The sequence below is a fragment of the Diorhabda carinulata genome, chromosome 1, assembly GCF_026250575.1.
Source record: "Diorhabda carinulata isolate Delta chromosome 1, icDioCari1.1, whole genome shotgun sequence".
NCBI lineage: Eukaryota > Metazoa > Arthropoda > Insecta > Coleoptera > Chrysomelidae > Diorhabda > Diorhabda carinulata.
Window position 1 is genome coordinate 9,086,929 of NC_079460.1, and position 25,527 is coordinate 9,112,455.

The 25,527-nt window shown below is 28.5% G+C and overlaps 1 protein-coding gene across 3 annotated transcripts in view; it reads right to left on the bottom strand.

The window, feature by feature from the left end:
- The window catches only part of LOC130901901 (protein grainyhead), a 215,309-nt gene that overhangs the window by 186,693 nt on the left and 3,089 nt on the right, over positions 1–25,527 (bottom strand). The gene's annotated exons all lie outside the window — the stretch shown is intronic.

The window sequence follows — 25,527 nt, forward strand, 5'->3', positions numbered from 1 at the left end:
GGCAGAAGTTTAACAATTTTTGAAGACGCATTAGAAAATACTAGAACACTGTTATGTGTTAACTTCAATGAAGATTATGAAGAAATATATATATTGGCCAATGGGGAGTCAGCCCTCGTTTATTATCAAGAATCTCAAGAAATTAATAAACAGATCACATGATATTATTATTTGATCAATGAGCTATAAAAATACGCTTTCATGAATATTTGGTAACAGTGTATTCGTGAGAACATTCTTTCTATATAATGCTGTAGACATTCCCGAAAAATTTTTAATAGAAGGCTTACAATCAAGAATTTAATGTGTACCAAATATATAATTCATATCATCAAAAATTTTGATAGGTATATAAGAGTTTTAATTGCAATTTAATTATGACCCTAATATCTGTACCACTCATATATTTTATTTCTGGATTCAAAAAATTTTATTTTCTATGTTTTCATTATGTTTGGATGGAGTTTTTTCAGTTAATCCAGTAGCGTGTTGCGGGGATGGTTGATAGGATAAATACAATTTAATTATGAGCAGCAATTATATCGTATAATGTTAAAAATTCCTTCAAGATAAATCTAGAGAATTGGTTAATAAGTATTACTATTTAGTGTTAGTGCGTTTTGCTTCACTATCGTAGTTTGGAATTAATTCAAAAAAGCATAAGGTACTTCTGATATTTGTAGATTACTGATAAGAAATATTTAGGTTCAAAAGGATTCATATATAGATAAAATGTTGTCCTTGCTGCTGAACATATACATTCTTATCAAATTTCTCTTCATTATACGCTCACGTCTCTCAATTGGCTTTATCAAAGTAATCGCTCGAATCATAACCAGTTCATTACTCCTCAGTTATGACTGACTATTATCCGCAATACATCTTTTATCGGTCTGATTAAATTGTTTCAAAGAAACAATGATCCAGTATTTTAAAAAGATATTGAAAATATTGTCTATTAGGGTTTTTAATATCTCTCTATATTTCTAGGTTATAATAATATATCAAATATTCATTGTTAAAAAATGGAAGATTTTGGACTGTCCACCTGGAATACAAGCTTCACCTTTTCATAAAAGTCTAGATACCTAAGCAAAAGAGCCAGTATTATGACGAGTGAAAATTTTTATCGAAGCTCAAATAATCTAAATTCCCAGCATTTGAAGTTCCTCCAAATCGTTTTTCCGATTCTTGCAGGGTTTTTATAAATATTGAGCATCAAACAAATCACACACGTCAAAGGATTCAGATTTTTATGCGTTTTTCTTTACTTGATCCAGAGATGTTCTTTCATTGAATCTAGGACGCACAATGAAAATTCTTTTACAATTGACATTCATGATAAATTTTACAACTGACGATTCACAAAATATAAAAAGTAGATACTTAACTAACTGCGCAACTATTCTTTACTATGTAATTAACATATAACAGAAACTGAATTAATATTTTTGAGTACACAACATTGTATTGAATTCGACTGAAATTTTCCAGGCTTTCACGAAATGATAATTTATTATCGCTTTCTAAAGAAATCTACCATATTGTCACGACAGTATTATCGGCCAAATGTATATTAGATAAATTAGAGCATGGCTATTTATTAATAACCATTCGTTCCGTAATGTTCGCAAAATTCTTCCTTTTTTTATATATTTATGCATATATCATAATAAGAAAATAATTTCTAATGTCATTACAAATTAATTTAATAAATCTCCACCACTGGTGTAACACAAAACATTTTTTCTATGAGAACTGTCCAGCGCCATCAAATGAAGTAGGTTCAAGGTAAAATAACCATTTTACGTTAATTACAATAGATAGATGGAACTTAAAATAATAATACTTGAACACCTGTAAAATGCGCAAGCGCAGAGGATGTTCTTTAAAGTGTGTGGGCTTGATTGTCTGGTATTAGGCGAGATTTCAATACAGGGTGATCCAAAGATCAGCTTTTATCATTAAAATCGCGCTTGAACTTCACGTTTTCTTAATTTTGCTTTATAAAATACTGCAGAGATAATTATATGAAAATAATATAGGAAACATATCAATTTATTAACAATATAAATGTTGTCGTAGGATTCCGTTTCTGAATCATAAGTAAATAGTCTGACAATGGAACACAAATATTGTTTACATTTCTTTCAGTTTGTTCTAGGGCTTCACATCTAGGTGCTCTGATACCTTTATAGTACTTTATAGAGTACTTGGATGGAGTGGCAAATACTGATCTTTTATTTATTTATTTTTTTTTTGGTTCATTGTTCGAATGTTTTTTAATGTTTGCTTACAAATATAATTCGCAAATAAATACATGACGTGCGTCCTCAACTTAAATTCCTTCTCTACAACTGAATTTTTATATGTTATGAATTGATCCAGGATTGTCCAGAATCCATTGATTATCCAGGAATAATCTTTTCAGCTTCAGCCGCAGATAATATTTTTATTTAATGATTTCAATTAGTATTTTTTAAGCAGAACATTTATTTACTGTTGAATCCAAATATTTGTGTTTATTTGTTGTCTGTTTCAATGGCACAGAATTGTTGATTTGCTTTAACACAATTAATTATAATAAAACATTCTACTTACACCTCCACAAGTCTAATATTTTCTTAAAAATTGAAAGAACACAAGTACAGCTATTTTTCTAAGTAGGACATGTTATACAGTATTATTGAATTAGTTTCTATTTTATACTTCCCAAACTTTTTCAATATGGTATTCAAATAGGTAAACTTCTTCAAAGCGACTAACTCCACATTCATAAAGTTATTATTTAATATTTTGAACGTTACGTCTTTTAGAAAATTCAGAATCATTTTTTGTTATTCATATTTCACCAACATTTATGGGTATCCTGATCGGTATATCAATTATTTATATTTAACGTATTGGAAGATTTTAACACATGTTGAAGTGGTATATGAATTCAAGTATTATACAAAAAGTAAATTACAATCATTTCTAAGACTAAAAAAATAATCCTAACACATTCATTTATGTAGAAATAGAAAGCTGTGACCATATTTAGACATATATCGTGTTTTGTATCAAAAGAGAACGAAGTTGTCAGTGACAGATAAATTTATTATTCACATTTGAACACTATTGGGCATTATAAAAGTTATATCCTTTGACGAAGTTCATATATTTTCAAATTTAAAATAAAAATGACTTATAATCACAGTTTAGAGTACTAGTACGATACTAAAGTTCGTCAGACAATAATACATTTGAAGTAGCAATAGTAGTAGAATATTTTATATTCCAGTAATATCAACAGCATTTCCCCTAATACTGAAAATGAATACAATTATTATCTATCAGCTTCATTTTCTAAGATAACGTATGTGTACTTGAGTCAAAAATCACCACAAAATTGATATGATTTCCGAATGAGGTAAAAACTTATCTTTCTAATTATTTTCTTGAATCGGATACTTGTGAGTAAGTTCTGGTGAAAATTGACGCTGATCAATGTCTATCCGATAAGACAACCTTAATTGAAAAGAGTAAGTTTGGCGCTTCAGTATTACCAAGGAAAATTTTCATTACTGGCACATTCATTGTTCCATTTCGGGTCAATCGAATATTTCTGCTTTCAATATCTCTCTACTTAGGGAATATATTCATAACATTCACCATTTGTATCAAGAGCCTTAAATTGCTTCATTATTCCAAATTTTATATGTAATGGCGACCAAATATTGTTCTCTGGTAGCCACACTTTTCGAATACAATTGTCGTTTCAAATCCCTGCCATCCATAGACAAATAAAGTTTATTTTATAGATTCACTTCGTGGTCTCATAAAACAAAATTCTAATCCATAATCCAAACATATTTGCCGTATGTGTTCACGATATCAATGGGTAATTTTGTTAAATATATTACTGTAAAACCATATGATACTTTAAACATTCAACATATTCGCAAAATATAAGTCATTTTGTCAAGAAAAATATTTTAGCAGATTCTTCTCTTGCATCCGGTATATCGCAATTTCAGAATCAGGAACCAGATTTTTTTCTTTTAGCATGAGGAATAATTTAGTCATTTAACTTGTTTTGCTAAAAAATTATTATCTACTGTGCGGATCTCATCAACAGCCGCTTCAGAAGCACTACTGAAATCACTACATATCCATATATCTATCATATCTATCCATATCCTCACAAACTCTAAAACATTCTCTGGCTTGGTTACTCAACAATGAAGATATTCGATCAAGCAGTAAAGCTTTAAAGTGCGCGTACATCCTTAATTAAGAAGACATGGGATTAAAATGTTAATCAGTTTAGTAAGAAGAGACAATCCAAAATTTCATCATTTACTGGAAGTTAGGAACCTTATACGGTTTACTAGCCACATCTTTTTTAATCATTATTTCTAAATTACACTTTTTGATAGCAAAAAAAGTTCCATTATTATCTGATTCTTATTTTAGTAATGAGTAATGAGATCTCAATACATTAATAGCTTAAATCAATACTTTGTTATTGTTAAAGTACACTAATGCATAGTCCTGCATAAACAATCACGAATATAACTTGTACATATAACATTTTTAAGGTTGATGATCTTCACTCTCTTACCATGATTCCAGCCTTGAACGCATTGCTTGTTTGGTGAAAAAAAGGTAAACAGTTTTTTATTTGTTGGATTATCATTACTAAGAATTATGTTTCCTTGTAATCCATAGCCAATCAACTAATGAAAAATACTTAACGTGTGTTGCATGTCTTGTAAATTATGAATCTAGTCTCATAAAACCTAAGCAGAACATTATTTAGTAAATATATTACTTGGTACGACAAATATAAATATGAGGGAGCTACCAAGTTGTAAATATATACAACTTTTCCACTTGTAATCCCATTTCCGTTTTAAAAACTGTGAATATTTAAGTGAATTTGAATGAAAATAATTTTATATTGAAAAAACGATTTCGAATTCATTATTTCTTTCCAAATATATACTGAATTATTATCAAAAATATTTGCAAGGATGGAATTAGGAGAAAAATGTATTTCTTGTATTGTAACAATACATTGAGAACAGAAAAACTCATATAAGCAATAATTAAAAATAATGAAATTTGATAACAAAAAATTGATAATGGGATAACATTCGTAAATTCAAATCTAGGCTGAGAAGAATAATAATAGAATCGTTTAAAAAGCAAAAACCTAACAAAACTAGGATTCATAGAGAAAAGTGAAGTTTGGTTTTAGGTAGAGAAATACCTACAGAATTGTTTGGTAGACGTAACCAACGACATCAATATGGAAAAATATGATCAGCGAATGGATTAATAGGTTCGCCTAATGAAGAATGATTTGTAAGAAACCAATATTGATTTATTTACATAACTGATCCACATTTTCCGAATTCTATTACTCAAAATTCGGCTGTGAGTTGGTAAATTTCCGAACGGTCATAGTTGTGAATTGATATTATTGTCGCTATAACAGAATGACATCAGCACTGAATTTAAATGATTGAATTATTTTAGCTATGTATTTACACGTCTTGTTTGTTGTAATTGAAGCAAAGGGAGAAATGGTACTCGTCAATATGAACAAGTTGAAACTATCTATTATTTATTAATTGAATTGTTACAATACTTTTAATGCAAACGATGAAAACCTTGAACCAACCTTATGCGACGAAAAACAAATTCAACAAACTTTATTAAAACAACAGTGTCTCGCTTTCAAGGACACTTTTATTTCTTAAGTGTTTCGAATGACTAAGAAAATGACAAATAATATTTTTTATAGGGATTGTTGCCAAGTGATTTACGATTTACTCAATTTAACTGTCCAATAAAAGGTTCAAAGTGACTATAAAAAAATACTAAATTTTTCTCAGATTTAAATGCATAATTTGCTTAATTTTTTTCCAAAATATTGAGTGTTTCAACATGCATCCTCGGAAATATAAATCAAACCATAATATAAGATATTTAATTTATATTATCCATTTATTCTCTTGCTTTCACTTAGAAAAACGAATTCATCAAAATATACTCAGTAACATTAGAAGTATTACACCCAAAAAGAATTATTTATTGTTTGACATGTGATAGTGTTTCGAATGAAATGATAACAAAATCGGGGAGTTCGATGTCTTTTTGTGTTAACTTGCTGTTCCAAACAAATTTCAATTCGTGGATAAACTGAGCCAGAATATATGGTGCAAATGTTGCCCTTCTATGTATTTTCCTCTTTTATTCTATCCACACACCGCACATACATATAACCATCATTGCAATACAGTTAATCAAAATCGATATACGATTTTTATTCTGCTCAAAACGAAGAGATGAATTCTCAAAATCTGTATAATATATGTACAGTTGTTTCTTCAAAAAATAATGTTTTGCTTTTGCGAACATGGTCAACCACAAATCGTTGATGTTATCATAAAGTGAACGAGATATATCCTTTATGGTGTCAAAAATCAAGTTCGGGAAATTATTCCTTCTAGGTATCACACTTCTAATGCCATTGAGTATATTTCTAGAAATCATTGAGACTGAAAATATGAATTAAATCAATTCAAAAACGTTATTAAAATTGAGAAAAACACACACAATATAAGTCCCTCCAGAGAAAATGAAATACTAGTTTCTCAATTTCGAAATCAAGTTGAACTGTATTCGTAGATTTGAGTAAATAACTAGTAATGCCAGAGCGAAAGAAACTAGGATATTATATCACGTGCTTCTGTAACTGTTGTGAAAATGGTCAATGCCATTTGCAATTGATTCCTGGAGACGACTCGTATAAAAATAAAGTCGGTTAGCTGGAAACTGTTTTATACTATTAGAATTGACTGTACTGCCATTTTTGTAAAACAAAAAAATGTTTTAATCCTTATCAAAGAACTATTAGTCTGTTACTTCCAGCAATCAAAACTGTATGTCTTGAGAAAAAACATGTAATAATTATTGTTAACAAGTATTCAGAATAAGTAATGCAATGAGGAGCAATTGTAAATTGCAGCGGATGACGTGGATATGCAAATTGTACAAGGTACCCTTTAGGCATCTTTTTGAAACTATTGTAAATTGCAAACATCTGTCATTAAAATTTGAATCTGGTGATAAATTACTATTCTACGTAGTATATCTTATCTTAATTTACTCGCTATCAAATAAAAAATGCAAATAAATTATTAATAGTATTACCTTTAATTTTTGTTAACCTCCTAAAAATTTTAAACTTCATCAAGTAAATCAACCCCTGTATTTTATGGAAATTACGCTGTAATTTACATTTGTTTTAAAACATCAATTAGTTATTGATTGAAAACTTTGAAATAATCTAGGTTATTACTGAAGAAAACAGTTATTAAAATTTAAAATATGTTTACTATTGACAAAATTTTACCTACAAAATATTTTAAAAAATTTAAGGAAATAGGCCAGGTTATTAGTTAATAAAAGGAAAACAGAGAAAAATTTGAACTGAAAACCATAACTGGAGATATTTATGGAATCGTTGGATCGAGTAACAGAGAATTTTACTGATGAGTCTATGATTCTGAGAATTTAGAATTTACTATTAAAATTCTGTATTGTAGATACGTATTATATCCAAACTAGTTTCCGTCCACGTATCATGAAATTTATAACGAAGACGTAATTTATTCTAAAGTTCTTATCAACGGACAAAACAAACACTCGCAAAAGTTTTAATCGTTCCTACTCCGTCTTTATCTCAGCCTGATAACAACATCCGTAAGAAATGAATTATAAAGGGAACTCATATTATAACTTGCTTTTCTCAAGAGAAATACTACCTGAATAGAAGGAAATAATAATACTTTGAGAAGAAAATTGACCCAAAACTAGTACAATTGAAAGCTTCCTCGATACTTACTTTAATGGCTAGATATTGATCAATCTGTTTTTCCAAAAGGACATAGTTCCAAACATTATTATAAATTAATACAAATGCTGTACACTGCTTATATCACACGTGTAAAATATTTAACAAATTTCCATTTGTTGTGCCAAATTTATTGTTAATTTGTATGAGTTAATAACAGCAGCTTTATTTACTGTTATAAACTTAACATCATATTGTTCATACATCGGTGACGACGATATTTTGAGATAAAAACAAACTAAAACTTCAAAGTAATTATCATCTACATCAATGCACTTTTGTGCAACATTTTTTAGAATGGTAGCACTTATTTCATTAAAATGATATCTTTTCTTGATCACTCTACCCTTATTTGAAGTGTTAAAACATTATTTCATAATTTTCAATTTGGTTTGCTATTAACGCGTAACTGATGAACAGCAGAGTCATCACCAAGCGATATTTGGTCTCTTTTAGATTCGTTATAATAACGAAATGTAGATGCTCGTTTAAGGCTCTGTTGTTCATTTAAACCTTCCTTGAAATTACGGTCACAATTTCATATTTCGATGGCAAATCGTATGTATCACTATTCAGCTGTAGTAATAGCTTACTAATTAATGATGGTGGTATTTGAAACGGCAGTGTTGTCAGCTTTAACAAGTTTCGATGCATCTCAAAATATACATAGTGATCCTCGTATAAAGCGTAGATGCAATTCATATTTCATTAACAGGATATAATTTCGAGAATCGACAAAAATATCAGTGATTAATACATTAGTGGAAACATGTATCAATAATTTCTAATTGGGAAATTTACCTTGACATCCTTTTTTTAAATCCATTAATTCAATAAAATTGCTGCTTAAAAACTTCTGAAGATAAACACTTATTATTGTTTTCTACTAGTTTGCTTTCTATTCGTTGTATGAGTTGTCTGTAAAGATGACACATTCACGTGGAGGGTGTAAACAAAAATATCAACAATGTTGTAAAAATTCTTGTGAATCAATTCAACCGTAACTTTTGCAATAGAAGTGATCTCAATGGAATTACGGATTAAGAAATTGTTATGAATATGAAACATAAACTGAAGGCAAATGCGTATGTATCACTATACTGTAAATAAATGATAAAAAATAGAAATATTCACAATAACGATACCTATAAAAGGGTTTGCGGAAATTCACTTTAATAGATAATTGTGGAAAATATGGGAAAATAATTGAAGTGAAAAAATTTATAATCCCAATCAAATACTCTGAATTGATGCGAATGCAAGAATTAAAATCTATTACAAGAGCCATTTACTTATATCACGCCAAAAATATGAAATACTTATTTGTTTTCATTTTTTATGAATAAAGTTTTTTTGTTGCAGACAAGGTTTTTGACGTTTTGATTCAATTTCAGTGTTTATAACAAAATAAAACATGGAGAAAAATTAATTATCAATTTAAATAATATATAGTTTCATTGAAATTTTTATAATAGATTTATAAATTTTGCTCAAACTGATCAGATATTTTTTATTGTTTATATATTCCCCATTTTTTACTTATATTAACCGTATCGAAAATTCTACTTTTTTGTATTTGACACTATTGTAAGGGTTTTCAAACTCTATGTATGTATATGTTAAAATTGCCAGTGTTACCTTATATTTTGAGAATCATAATTTTTATGTTTCTAACTAGTCTTGATTTTAGGTCTGTTCTGATTTAAAATTAGTTTGTTCAAATTATGAAATTTCACTTTACATTATTAATTTGTATCAGTCACTTAAAACTATTTCTTGGAATAAGTTATGTAATGATTAATTACATAAAATAATTAAAGTTTTTTAATAATTCTTTCAAAAATTATAGCAAATGCAATCAATGCAAAATTTATGTCTCAGTCTGATATATTTTGATAAAATAATATTTATATTCTATAATGATTAAGTTAAGATAATATTTGGCATCGGAGATAGCTCATTGCAGATCTTTTGTGAGTGGGTAACAGAAAGAGTTTCACTTTTAAGAATGAAACCATACCATTGATATATTTTTGTACTGAGACACATGATTCAATCACTAGTAAATGATTTACTGTCAGAATATCATAAATTGATTACTCGTATAAATATACTAAGTAGATTATGAAAATAACTAGTATATAAAGAAACACTAAAATAATTATTAGGAATAGTATGAATAAACAGTTTAGATCAGATACAAAAAATAAGGGAGTTCAATCCACTCTTATAAAGGTAAATCATATAATTCTCATTTTTCAATTAGGCTTTTATTATTCCTTTAAATAGATATATTACAATTCAATGTATTTCCTGTTTTCCTAAGTATTTCTATGCTCTTTTTTTTCTTTTCTTACGGGAACCGAAAAATTATATCGTTCCTGCGTATGTCAATATTTAACTGTCATTTGTCAGCTCATTTATAGCTTGAAGTCTTGACAAAATGATATTTTAAGATTATTGTGACTTGTTCACTTCTAATGATTGGACTTTATTGCGCGATTGATTGCCAGTCAAACACTTGGAGAATATATCCGGCATTGCATGCCTTTGCGATTCGTAACGGTTGTAGCGCAAAAATTGCGACCAAAAAAATTTGAGATCTTCATCGAAGTGCATTAAACGTTCGTAAACGCCAAAGTGAGATCCTGTGTGTTTAATCTCTCTGACTCCCATCGATCAGGAAAGCGAACAACATTAGATAACAACATTTCAGTTGGAGAAAATCCACGTGAGATAATTGAGGAACTCTAGAACACCCTTAACCAGTCTTAGGCTATTATGCAATTACATTTGCTGCAGATGGGAAAAATAAGCAGAGCAGATATTTGGTTCTTTCATAATCTGCTTGAAGAGAACAAATCCAATCAATCAAATGCAACATATTGCATCAACCGAAAAATATTTGACGATAGTCAACGGAAAAAGCGTTATTCTGCAACAGGACAATGCAAGATCGCATTGTGCAAGACGATCCTTGGAAGAATTGCATGAATTGGGGTAGGAGGTACTTCCTGACCCGGCACACTTTTTCGATATCGCACCCTTGGATTTCTATTTGTTCCGATCACTACGAAACTCCATCTCAAGATTTTTTTCTGAGAAACACATTGATTTTTACTGATCCGGCAAAAAAAATTTGCACATTAGCAACAGAATGTTGTTAACGAAGAGTAGAGTATTATTGGTTAAAAAAAAACTTTTATTGTTTGAATTTAATTTAAGAAAGCGATATTACTTTTTGGTCCTTTTTTGTATTCATTATTTTCGTTGCCTTTTCTATATATTAGATTTAATGTTACCATAGATTTCTGGTTATTTGACTAATATTTCTGAATATTATTCATGATTACTAGTTGATGAAATTATCAATTTCAAACGAAGGATAGACATTTCGAAAGGAATTATATCCTTAAATATGTCATAAAGTTTTTTGTTGAGAAAATAAAAATGAGTGGGTAAACTTTTAACTAATTGAACATGAGTACATTATATTTAACAACCGTTTATGTCAATTTTTAAGGGAATATACGTTCATAATATGATTTAATACTATCTGCCCCCATGATGATAATATTTACCAAAATACAGTGAAATTTCATGACATTGTTGTCAGCAATGTTTTTGGTTTCGTTTTTTTTTTGTAATATTTTCAGGAAATGCGTGGTCAACCCCACAATGAAAATAATTATTTCTGTGGAATAGTTAAAGGCTATTTGTCAATTATATTGGTCTCATGGGAATAATAGCACTTAATGACCACTTCATTAAAAAAGATGATGGTCCTTTTCGAAATTTGTTAAAACATTGTTTGAGGTCATTATATTGTCATTGGCGAAATATATGTGTAAACGAAAAATAAAAATATTGGAAGTAATTTAAAGTTACTATACTTCGTAAAAACATGGGTGAACGCCTTCAGTCACGAAGTTCGAAAAATAATCATTCCATTTTTGGTATGTCTGCCCTTGAGCAATCTCAAACAATCTATAATATGCAGTCAATGGCGCACGAAAAGGGATATTATAAATGTTCACTACAAACGGCCAATTTTAAAATGGATTTTTCGCATAAACACAACGCTTTTCTAAGAAGTTTCATAAAATACTGACAATCATAAAACAAAATTGTTGTTACTTAGGACCGACATCTCAATATTTATAAATCAGATTAAGAAGTCATATATACAATAAAATAATAAAATTGCATAAACAAAGAATGAAATATCAACAATCATATAACTGAATATAAAAATTCAATTATGCATTTGTTGATATTCATTCAAATGCATATAAAAGAGAATTTTTAGAAAAGGTTCATAGAAATGAGGAATCTACGAATATTAAGAAATTTGATCAAAATTTATAATTCTGTTTTATAAATGTCAATGTACCTGTGGATTGCTTCTCCTCCATGATATAAAACATGTGACTAAAAAAAGTTTTAGTATGGTTAAAACAAATTTCATATGGTAGTTGATCAATTGATTGATATAATCGTACAAGTTGTCAATGTCAGATTATATAAGATGAGAAAGAAGTTTTATGTTGAAAAATATATTATTTTCATTAATAGAGACTTTAAATAAAGATCATCGAAACACTAGAATATATAGCAAAGTCTAAGAATTAAAAAATTGGAAAAATGTATATATCGTGAAAAAAAATTTATTCGGCCATAATTACAAGTTAAAAAAATCATTGTGCTATATAGTAAGATAGCTATGATAATTCATTAATTGTGAAGAGGTACTCTTAAAATCGAGAACTATATTATGTTGACTTTTTAAAGAACCTTGAAGATGAATTCTTTGTTGAAATAAATTAAATAGATAATTAGTACCTACCTTCTGTGGTATACCAATCATCTCAAAAATATGGAATAAATAATACGCTAAAACATTAACCTTGTAAAGTTTCACAAGTATAATACGAACCAAAATTTACGGTATATTCTTGAAAAGTCTTCTTGCATTGAAAATTTAAGGTAGGAAAAAATGATAATTATAAAAATCTTTTTCCATCAAAATCTAGAAATACGCGTTAAGCCATTAATCAGACTAAACAAAACATCGAGAATGCCTATATCACCATCAAATTTATAACTTTTTTGTAGAACGCCTTTAGGATAAGTGTCGATTAATTTTTTTCTCTTATCATTTCTATCAGTCTATAACAGTAAAGTTAAAGTGCATATACCCTATCTTTGACAGATATTGAAGGTAAGTATTGATCAGAAAAATATATCGTCGAAAATGGAACGAAATTTTATACACTAATTAGATCAGTTAATATGCTATCAATAATCAATTGAATTCAAAATATTCCATTTAATTAAATTTTTTAGTTGTATTTTGTGTCTTTGCTTGAAATTAATAAGTTAATAAGGTTTTGTTTCCACTAATTTTATTTATAACTAAGTGTTTTGTTTTTTGTACGCATCTGGTACTGTGAGGTAAAATCAGGTTTTAATTGGGGTATGTACGTTTTTTTTTCATTATGGCATTGGTTGTTATTTATAATTGGTCTTAAAAAGTAGGACACACTATACACATACAAACATTTTAATATAATTTCACTTCATTGCAAATTTCAATGCTATTGCAATTAAACTGATAAAAAAATCAGTATTTAAAGTACTGATATTTCATGAGTACTTTTGCGCAAAATTAAGGTGATTACTTCTCTTTGAGCGACATATTCTTGAATAAATAATCAACATGTCGACCTTTGGGTAGCCTGTACAGAATTACTTTTTTATAGCAATACAACAACGTCTGTATACTATAAAAATTGATGGAAATTTCCGACAATCTGATTTCTCTTGTAAAATTATTCGTTAAAAAATATTTATCAATCAAAACATTATAATTATGAATATAATACGCATAATAAATGTTACAAATTGATAGTATGAGTTAAAAAATAATATTTTATTTGTTGATAGTTGTAACTGCCTGGTGACGAAACTGCAGTCGAGTATTCCCAAAAAATAGAAAAAATTAATAGAAAACCTATTACTAAAACAAAGATATCTAGGTCGTTTTTGGTATCAGACTCTTTATTTTCAAATTACCAGAATTGTACCATTCACCATATATAAAATTGGCAGCTATGAATTTTGTATGGGACATTCATTTCGTCTATCATCGACAACAGTTTATGTGAACGGGGGTGGTGACATATATAAATTTCTTCAATTTCTTATTTCTTAGACCTTTTGATATATTAATGTATCTAAATGTTTTTGATTATAGGTCCCATTTGTTTTAAAATTATTTTTTTCATATTTTAAAGTTATCAAACTCCTCTCACCCCATTATTTAATTATTTGAAAAATATTTTGAAAAAAATTTTATATCAAAACAAATACTATATCAAAAAGAAAGGGATTTCAAAGAAAAAATTAAAAGTATCAAAATTCCTAATGAATATGTATTTATTTTGTTAGAAGTGGTTTCTTTATATACAAATATTCCTATTACCATTGTGAAAAAAATGTATTAATAAAAAAATGGGACAGAATTAAAGAATATACAGAAATACCTCAAATTGAATTTATAAAAGCTATAGAACTCACACTTACAACAACATATTTCAAATATGAAAATGAAATATACAAACAAATTGATGGTTGTGCTATGGGAGCTTCCATTTCAATTGTTATAGCACAATTAGTAATGGAAGATCTTGAAGAAACGGTTCTAAGCAAACTTGATATAGATATTCCATTCTTTTTCCGATATGTAGATGATTGCATTACTGCTGTATCAAAAAATAAAATTAAAAACATAAATGAAAAATTAAATTCTTGTCATAAAAAAATTCAATTCACAATCGAAATCGAGCAAAATAATAGAAACAATTTTCTTGACGTCACATTATATAAAATTAACAATAACCTAAGAACAGAATGGTATAGGAAACAAACTTGGTCCTCAAGATATTTAAACTTCAATTCGTGTCATCCTATGTCACAAAAAAGATCAGTGATAATAAGTCAGATCTCAGATAGATCGATCCAACTATCAGATCCTGAATTTAGTTGCTTAACTATTCAAAAATCAAAAACTGCATTGGAAGAAAATAATTATCCGGAAAAAATCATAAATAACATATTGAACGAAAGGATAAACAGATACCACAATCAATTTAAAAACAAAACAGAAACGAAACATCAAAACATAAAACATTTTTCCTGACCATATGTACGTACAAGGACTTTCCCAACAACTCAAATTATTTTAATAAATATGATATTAGTATAAGTCATAGAGGACATAATACATTAACCAAATATTTAACTGAACTAGAATCTAAAACTTCAAAAAACAAAAGAATTAATATTATATATCAAGTGCCTTGTACTAATTGTGACGCTGTCTACATAGGGCAAACTTTGTTATATTAAATGGATCATCTCATATACTTTGTGTTCTTCGAAATCCTTAAGAAATATGAATTATTTTCCATGTAATATTTTCTATACCTAAATTCCACAATTATAACTACATTTACAGTATCTCCACAGGACATAAACATCTAAAGATTTGTTTTGAGTTGATGCAGTTTTTCTGCCCCCCGATTTAGATAAATCTTTTACTGAATCAGTTTTGTTAAACTTTTTTACTAATTTACTGACAGTAGATCTTGTTATGGGATTTCAGTTAGGATATAAATTATTATATATTATAAAATATATTATATAAATATTATTTATATAACATAAATATTATAAAATATCAATTCGTTCTCTTTTAGATAAACGATTCATTGTGACTTTCAATAAACTTCAACAATAATAATTTATTGAACCGTCAAATTTGTTATTGTAGCAGTTGTAGCCCGGACATTTAGGTATGGGGGACATTAGATGAACAATAATAAATATTTCTTAAGGATTTCTAAAACACAAAATATATAGGGTGATCCATTTAAATAATAAAGTTCATTATTTTTCCGAAAAAAAGAAAGATGTAACAATAATGTAGATACATACCACCATAACACCGACCGTATCGCAAGACTCTTGTACACAAAAATTTAGAAAAATCGTACAAGCCGTTTCCGTGATAATTGAGGCGTTCCATGCATAAAAATCACTCTGTATATCATATTTGCAGCAGTTATCAGAAAGATTTAAAGATATTGTGATGTAATAAAAATATTTTTCTCACTTCCAGTTCTCAACACCATTAATAATATTCAATAAATCCATGCAGATCAGATAATATGCAGTTGTAAATTGAATAAGGTGTGTGTTTTGTAGAGCAACAGCATGATTACTCAATTTATCAATATGCGTACTTTTTTACAACCGAGTTGAAAAAAAAAGACCTTATTGCCAGTAAGATACATTTAACAGCTACTAAAACAAAACCAAGTATGAGTATGAATAGAAAATTAATTCTCTAAAGTTTAATAAACTTGCGAGATTTACGACAAAATACATAGTTAATAGGTGTGTACTATCTAGAATAACTTTTACATATCCATAATCAATATTGACTAAGACTGTGGGTTTCAAATTAGCAAAATCATACATAGACTGAGGTTTATATCTCTGCATATTTTTATTCATTGAATTCACATAATTACATTTACATAACCAACTCTATGACTTTGTTTAACTTAAAGGTACTTATTCGAATGAGATAATAATATCTTGATATGTAATGATCAATTGCAAATGCATCGTAACTATATAAAAAATTATATGAAGTAAAATATCAGAAAACTTAACGGTATATCAATTTTATCATAGTTACTGAATCTAGTTTCTTCTTGGTATCGTTCTTATTGATATATACAGTTATGGAAATAGGATATTTAATTTTCCATGATAATTTTAGAATCAAAAGCTATTGAGTAAAAAATTCAATCTATCATCCTTGTAAATCAAATCTCTTAACGTTTCCTCGAATACGAGAAATGGGTTACAACAACCAATCTCATTTCTCACAGCAGAAAATAGATACCTTAAGAGCAAATCTCCATAACATATCTAGTGTGATGATGAAAGTGCATCTATATATTTCTTCAGCCTCAAGATGATTCGCAATCTCTTTTGTATCGTGGGTGACTTTTATCCACTTAGTTTTAGTCAACTTGATTTTACCACCTGTTTCCAATCAGCGTAATTAATAAATAACATTCGGTTTTGCGTCAATCTTATTATATTCTATATTTTACCGATGTTCACATTTGTTATCAACCGATATTTCTAAAAATGGTTTGTAAGAACAGAATTTGCATTTTCAACCAAGACCTATATTTCCTCTTTTTTGTCTGAAATAATATTTTCTCAATTCATCTATAAACATTTCTTCATTGGTTCAATAGTTATTTCGGCTTTTTCATAAATGATTGAGATTAAATCAGAGTATTTTCGAGTTGTAATTCCCACTTCTCTTAACTTTTAGAAAATAACATTTTAGTAGGATAAATATATTAAGTTTGTCTATTTTTAATGTATTTTGTCAACAATCAAGCATTTTTTCACAACTCAATTATAAAACAAAATCAATAATATCTCCAATTACATATAAACGAACTTCAGATGAAAGACATAAACAAAACTTTACCATTACGTTACATCGCCTTTAGCGGCATGGATTCTCATGGGCATTTACAAGTTCTTTAGAATCTTGTGCCGTGAATCCATGCCATCATTCCATATTTCTCGAAGCCTAGCTTTCAGCTCTCTCACTGTGCTTGTAGGGCATATTCTCGCGTTTTTTTTTTCGTTTTATGCCATAGTCTCTTTGGGCCAGGGCCAGAGCTGCTCCAAACACTTGCAAACGATAGATTATTGTTTGCACTTTCGACAGCGTAAAACTTTACTTTACGCAGTAGTGCGTAAAAAAGAATATTAAGGTCTACGTAGCGTAGTGGCTAGAGTACAAGGCTTACTTGCGGAAAGTCCCAGGTTTAAGTCGCGCTGATTCCATTTTTTTATTTTTCTACTTGTTAGTTATAATAATTTTTATCTACGACCACCATTAAAATTGAGCATTTGAAAACGCAACTTCACTATAACACCTAAAAGAGTCCGAAAAAGTTCATAACTTTTTAAATAGGATAATCATTATAACACTCTTCTTATTCATATTTTTATCAAGTTACCTCAGATAATTCTCTGTAATTGTGATAATATTGTATGGTCATCGTTATTTTGTACAATAATCTTCAAATTTTGATTAATGAGCTAAATGAATGTGGAGAATTAGACTCCTTCTAAAATTACAGAAATTGCGTGCAATGTAACTCCAAACCTGCTTGTGGCAAAGTCAAGAAAAATATACATATGGCGATTTTTTCATGTAACACTGAAAAAAATCAAAATTTAGACGCAAAAGGTTCTTATTGCATAATTCCTGGAAAATTCAAGCCAATGTCAATGGAAATCTACAACGTTATAGTCCCGTTATTCAATGTTGAAAACTACAAAAAATTTAGATTTAAACATTGATAAAAGTATATTTCATAAAAATATTTTTTAATGTGGTCGAAGAAACAATATTTTATGATACTCGAGCGTGAAGTACTTTTGAGCATTCGTTGCGAAAAAAGGGTGCCTTTCATTTTCTCTACTCCTATATTAATAAGTATATAATATATTTCATAAGGAATCAATAAAAGCGTTATAGCTTCTTCCAACGAAAAATTACCATTAAACTTCTGTATTTTGATAAAATTTTCTCTAGAAAAAATATTGTATGCAATTCGTGTGTAAGGGCCTTTTTACGACTCTTGTGATTGTTACAAAATTTACATTCATCGAAAAAAGGCTACTTCACTTCCCTTCTATGTTAATAAAATGAGTATACGTACAACTGCTAAAATGTATAATTAACTGTAAATGAATCTAATCAAACAGATGGATTAGAATATATTCTGAAATTTTAACATAGCATTCATATCAAGATAGTGTATATGATTGTGATACTGTTATTATTAACAGTTGTGTAATATGTTTTATACGTTTTTTATGGTTGAAATTGTTAAAGTATCATCTATATCAGTATATATATATATATATATATATATATATATATATATATATATATATATATAAACATTCTGTAATATTACCAAAATGAACGTAAATTGGAGTCAAAAGCGGCTGGGCCTTATAAATATATCCAGCTTATAACGATAATAAAGAATCAACCATTATTCCAATATGAAATAATAATAAATAAAATAGAAGGAGTTTTAAATATGGAAGTAATATTATTTCTTAAATTCCAGATGGTAAAAACTTTATACCTGATGTTACAACTACCTTAAAATATGGACTGTCGGATAAAAATGCCCGATAATGCTATTAGGATTCGAGACGTTCAAAAACGCAGATTGTAAACATAGCTATAAATTTACCATCCTGGACTAATTAAAGAATGACAACCTCTTAATTCTTAAAATAAAATATCGTAGATTACCCGCAATCCATTATTACAACCGAACGAATATACTTCTGAAATTTTCGAAAATTTTTCAATAATTGTTACTATTTAATGAGAAAGAAATTATTATTATACTAATTTATTAACAGAGTAACTCATTTACGTAATCTTCACCTTAGTCTTATATATACAAGGGGAAACGGGGATAATGAAATAAGGAATAATTACTTTTTATCAACTTGATAAATATATTTCAATTCAAACTAGTAACTGCGAATCGACCAGTTGGTTATAGCATTGATAGTATGATTTAGATACGGAATATAAATAATATCATAATATACTAAGTAAAATTCTTAGGAAGGAATAATGTTCTGATAAATTCATAGCCTTACACCACTCTGTCTCCTGTTGCTGTTATTCTCTCCATCAGCTCAAACGTTGACAACGTGGTCCGCACTCAAAGGAAGCACTAAATAATATGAAAGAGTCCAAAGGTACAATTCTACCTCCCTCCCTACCTATGGTAGTACCAAAATACTACCAAAACGGTCACGCGTATCTTGACGTTCGGTGGTATGCCTTGGTTCACCACTTAATTTCCACATGACAGTCATTGCAGTACAGATAAAGGGACGGGAAATTGCGCTGTAGGTTAAACCATCATTTCGATAAGCCACAACTGTACTCTGGTCAAATTTGGTAACATGATCACTGAGTATATATTGAAAAAAACTTCACTTGTAAAACTTCTGCTTTGATTCAAAACCTTCTGACCTTTTCGCTATATAAAAACAAAAATGATAATTGTATCAACTCCTGAATTAGGAATGGTTTTTCAGGAAATTTTATATTGTTATGAAGGTTAAAAAAGCTATTACAGTTTGATAGTTAAACATATGCCATATAGAATATAACACTGTGCAAACATTTTGTTGGACAGCCTCGCCAGCATCTTGTTTAGCTTTGGCTCAATCTCTATTATTTTCTTTATGAAATAATAATCCAATGAATTTAAGTCCATATAATTTGAATCAGATATTAGTTTCAATTTTATTCAAAGCATTATGACTTTTCTGTACGTAAGATATTTTTCCTCCATCCTGTATATTTTTCAATACTTCAATAAGTGTTCACTACATAGTAAGAATGATTTTTCTTCCATAATTTTAAATCGTACTGGAGGTAAGCTAATAGTAAAATTAGATAATATTGGAATATTACCTGAACACCTGTACATACATGCATTTTACTAAAATAAGTTATTGTATTTCAATACCTTCGTTTTATTATTGATTACCACTGTCAAAATGAAACTTTATAGTTGAATATATTTAATTTCGTTGTTTGCGTCATTTCCCTGAATATTGTATCTGACTCATCAAATGTTTATTAGATGAAAATTGTTAAGTATCCAACATAATCATAAAAAAAATATTGATATGAATATATTAAATTATAATGAAATATATTGATTTAGATACTAAAAGGGCGTACTCTAGAAATTAGATGGAAAAACAATAATAATATTAGTGAAAATTTAAGATAATTCTGTATAAATATCCATAACCATGAATTCACATATTACAATTTGAAATACGACCTTGAAATATTTCTATGGACTTGGCAAAGTTATTTTACGTTGTCTGCTTTTATTCTCGAATATAAAAGGAATATTATACAGTAAGGTATCCGTGTATTTAATATTTGCTTGGAACTAATTAGAATACAATTTTTGGATAGTCTCTTTCACACTTTTAAAATGAAGATGATAACGTTATACATTGAAGCGTGTATAATAGTAATATAGTAGGTATTAAGTTAGTTTGTTTTATTGCAGTTCTCTCTCTCTCGTCTCTTTTGAAACACTAATGGTGATATGGAAAATAACTACGTTCTTTAATTACTTTTATTATAATTTTTAAATGGATGATTCAAGAATATTAACTTGTTTCTCCATAAATTCCAAAATAGTATTTTTATTGGAAACTAAACAATAATATTCATCTAATAAAAAATTAGAAAAGATAAGGGCACTCTCACTGATAATCTAATTCATTCGAATTATTTATTTTTTTAAAACTGCAGTGAATTCGAAGAACCAAGAATAATAGAGTGAATATCTCTTTTAATGTATATCTGACATAATTTCAAGAACAAATGATGAAAATATCTGCATTTTTGTCAGAAACATGATAGATGATGCAAGTATATTAAGACAATTCGACAAATCCGTAATATATCTGATATCACATCCATAAAAACCTGTTTTCATCGTACAGATTTTTCAGAATATCGGCCATAAACATTTAGGAATTAGATCTTGATCCAAACTAAATAAATAAATTTTTCATCATAGCGGAAGTATTAGTAGAAATATTGTAATTTTAAATATATTTCAATTTGAGCTTATATCTATAAATCAAACAATTTCATAACTATATTGTAAGGAAATATCTCAGCACACAATATGTAGCATATCTCTAACCTTCCTCTCTTACATAGTGTTTCTAAATAATAATTCCAATTCGAAATAATTCGTAAGCTACTTAAAACAGAAATTTAAACGTACATGATCCGTCCCGTGAGTTAAGCAGCGTTCAATATTTTTGAATCATAATTTATCATTTGATAACTGATACAAAAAACAAAAACACAGTCAACTATGAAAGATGTGAAATCTGGATTCAAAAATTGCGTATTGTATTTGATTTGTTTCAAAACTCCACATAAGAAATCCTACACCTTGAGCTCTATAAAGCTGGCTACGTCTAATCCAATTATTTTTATCATAGTAGCCACACGCTGCTGGCACATTTGAGAAATAAAATTCCTTACAAAGACTTATTTTACTTTCCTACAAATGGTTTGAGAAAAAAAAATACGTGAAAAAATCCTTGCAGTATATAATGTAGGAAAGTCGTTTACAAAACTATGGACAAAACATCACAAGTGCTAGAATCTAAGGGAGGAACTAAAAGCTCAATACTTTGGGAGTATAATTTAGAGAAATGAATACATAAGCATCAGTAGTAAAGTGAGAATTCATAAGGCTTGGGTGAGATTGGTTATGAAGCAAGTGATAGAAAATATAGATATATCTTATTTGATAGTAAAAGAAGTGGATAAATAAATGAAATATGTGGAATACAAAATATTAATGTAAACAAGAAATAAGAAATTGCCATATGACCGGTTAGTGAAAATTGCGGAAGACAAACAACAAACACACACTTCGACCATCTATGAGATGGTATGAAACAACGGAGACAATTCCAAGTGTGCCTAGGAACTCTTGAAGAAAAGCCAAGACTTATTCCTTACGTCCGAAAAATAAAAAAAAATAAACACCCATATTTATAGCGTAATGAATAACTTTTTCTCTGTATTATTCATTCTATAATCATGAATGTTAAAATTAGTTGAAAATTGGATCATCAAGCTGATAATAATATGGGAATGTATCATTTTGTCTAAAATAAGTACTAGTATGGTTTCAAATTTATGTTAAGGCAGAGCTAAAAATTTTCGTCAGTGTTTTCTATAATTTCCTGGAATAAGAACATATACCTTGATCCAATTTTTCGCCAGTTACTTTTCCAGTTCCATTCTCTCACTGAAAAGCAGTGTCGAATGCGATAATTTTTTCCATAAAAGAAACGGAAATAGGGAAATGAATTACAATTAAAATATATATACACTACAAAGACATTAAAACATCCTTATATCAACCGACTGATTCAATCTAAATCTTTTGATAAGATAACAATAAGAAAAAAAATTGCTTTTGATTGGATCCCCTCATATATGGAATAAGACATAATGTCGTAGACCTGGTCGCTAAAGAAGCTCTGAACAGTGATAGTGCGGAATGCGTGAACTTTCTAACTAGTGCCGATATCAAATCAATACTCCAACATAAAGTGCTCTATGAATGCGAATACAAATGGTCAACGTCCACATACAAGCTTCCGAAAAATCGCGTTTCTGTCTAGGCCAAATGAGACTTACCTATAGCTACTTATTCAATGTTAAACCTGAACCCGAATTGCAAACTGACTATAAAACAAATAATCGCAGAGTATTAATATTTTAACAAAGAAAGATCATCATCCAATCTACCACTCAGAACAATATCTAAAATTTTAGGATCTAAATATAATATAACCAACTTAAAAATTATCTTGATCATAAACCCAATTTAGCAAATACCTGTAAATGAAATACCAAAATTCAACTCGTACTCTTAAAAAATTTTATCACTAATAACCAGAATACAGTTGATGTAAATTTTGTAAGAAAAAAAACATTTTGGTACATTCTATAAAGATTGTAATTAAAACTTTATTTCAATAGAGAATCCTTTAAACTATTAATATAATTAATGTGAAATATGTAATTGACGTTTTTTGAGTCACGTTTCTTTGTTCACTGTTCCATTCCATTAAGAATTTTTTGTAATCAAAATGAATTATATATTATTGAAACTATTAGACTTAAATGGGGAGTGGTCTCTGTTGCAAAAGAAGATTTTCTATTTAATTTTGCGAAAGTTTTATCTAATAAATACATTATAAATTTGCATTATTTATCTTTTCCAGGTTTTCTTCTAGTTTTTTGAAATAATTGGATTATCTGAAACTGAACAACAATCAATACTTACTTGAAGTTATATCTTATAAAAATAAATTGTGGGAATAGAAACATCTATCATTATTTAAAAATAACCCATAAATAATAATTGAATCCCCGTAATATTCCCTTATTCCTATGTTCAATAGAGTTTTCCAGTAACAATAGATCATTAATTGATTCCAATTATCTATTTCTAAAATAGTATCTACAATCCATTTGATGATGGATTATGAGTTGTCCAATGAAAATATAATAATTACCTTTCTCTCGATTATCAAACAAAAGATTAATATTGCTTTTTCATTTTTCTCCCTACAGTTTTAATTTTTATCGTGTAATGAGAATAGCCTTTTGTAGATACTGTATATTTAAGTATCATTATCATTTTTATCTCTGCTCTGGGAGAAGCACCAATATTCCCAATCTGACTCGATTTAGCAGTTTATCATAACTAATTACATTTTAGTAATATCTCGCCCTCTCCTAAAGAATTAAATGTGCCGCATTCTTTCTGCGTTTTTTTATCCAAAAATTCAAGATAATGTGAAACATTCTCCACTGCGGGACGACCAGTTAAACAATTTCATTCCTCCTCAAAAAACAGCTTAACTGTTCTCAATTCAACATTGATGGAGAAAAAACTAGAAGATTTAGACAGATAGTCATCATACTGTAGCATTTTTTTCAAATTTGAAAGCTCTAGTTGATAATATTATTTAAATAGTTGAGATCGGTTACAGAAAATGGAAACTAAACGGTCTTGTGTTTTTCGTGTTTTCATATATGAGTATCCGGTATATTGTTTACGTTTCTGGTAAAAACCACTTTATTAACAATTATGCTACGTATTATTGAAGTCATTAAATATATTTTAAGTGAAAATTTAGATAAATTATGAAATTAGCCAAGTAGTATAATAGAAATATTCTAATTTCGATTTTATTGTCTAAACTTATATGCTGGAGGGAAAGAAGTCAAACTGTTGATGAATGCTATCCAATAGATTGCTTCGTTCATAAGAAGAGTTAGATCTCTAGTTTAATAAACCTTTTCCGAAATTATGAAAATATTAAATACACATAGGATAGGTAGAAGAATTACCATAACGAACATACAAACTACCAATACATACACACTTGTTTTACTCACACATAGTTGCGCGTGAGCCCGGAAAAAATTATCGTTTAACCAGTAACAAAAGCGGTGAAACACATGATTTGAATTTGGTGGTTTCCTACCAAATTATATACTATAAAATCATCAAAATCAAAAGGCTATCGAACTAATGTTCAATCCACCATGCAACAATTTCATTTTTCGATACTTTCGTTGATTTCAAAAAATATACACTGTGTGAAATAAATGGAAATATTCAGAGATATGCAGAAATCTGAAAAATTATCAATGTTCAATCATAACTCATTCAGAGCTCTACCTACCTAACCGATGATCAAAAATAATTTTGTCACTAAATCCTTCAACTTCCGGTACTGTGTTAAATCGCGAATTGTACACAAGTCCGGAATAAAATTATTACTGCTCATTCAAGCGGAGGACATTTTAAACATCTGTTGTA